This window comes from Gavialis gangeticus, unplaced genomic scaffold (assembly GCF_001723915.1).
Source record: "Gavialis gangeticus isolate Ggan-Ray unplaced genomic scaffold, GavGan_comp1, whole genome shotgun sequence".
Classification (NCBI taxonomy): Eukaryota; Metazoa; Chordata; order Crocodylia; family Gavialidae; genus Gavialis; species Gavialis gangeticus.
The window spans coordinates 33154655-33155341 of NW_017729031.1; the positions used below are offsets into that span (position 1 = coordinate 33154655).

The following is a 687-nucleotide window of genomic DNA, read 5'->3' on the forward strand; positions in this document are numbered from 1 at the left end:
AGCTGGGGCGGGGTGGGGGCGCAGGACTCAGGGAGGGGGGCTCACGCCACTGCCAGTGGAGGAGGGCATGGGAGTGGGTGTGCACCCCCAGGTCTGGGCAGGGCGGGCTGAGCCAGGCTGCGCTCTGGGAGGCTAGCCCCAGCTGCCTGCCATCGGGCTGTGCTCCGCAGGGTGGGCAGATCCAGGGCTGCACTCCAGGCGGCTATCTCCAGCCACAGCCTGGAGCACAACCCTGGCTCCCCTGGCCCCACAGAGTGCAGTGGAGCAGGGGCCATGGGGGGCTGCAGCCACCCTAAAATTCCCCATAGCCCGTGCCACCAGCCCCGCTCCAATCCAGGTGCACGCGGAGGTTAATTGTGAGTGGAATGTAACACGGTTATCATTATCTATAAGGGAGTAGGACTACAGGATGCAATAGAAAAAGAACAGGTTAAAGAATATTCAGGCAAGTTGGATGCATTCAAGTCAGCAGGGCCATTGAAATTTACCCTAGAGTATTGAAGCAATCTCTAAACCACTAGTGATTATCTTCAAAAACTCCTGGCAGACACATGAAGTCAAGGAAGACAAGCAAGGCAAACACAGCCCCTGTCTTTAAAAGGGGGAAAAGGAGGGTCTGGGGAATATACATCAGCCTAACGGAAAGACACTGGAGCCTATTATTAATCAATCAGTTTAAGTACCCAG

At 55.7% G+C, this 687-nt stretch overlaps 1 protein-coding gene across 1 annotated transcript in view; it reads right to left on the reverse strand.

Moving 5' to 3' along the window:
- SLC15A2 (solute carrier family 15 member 2) overlaps positions 1-687 on the reverse strand; it is a 101198-nt gene that overhangs the window by 88603 nt on the left and 11908 nt on the right. The window lies entirely within an intron of this gene.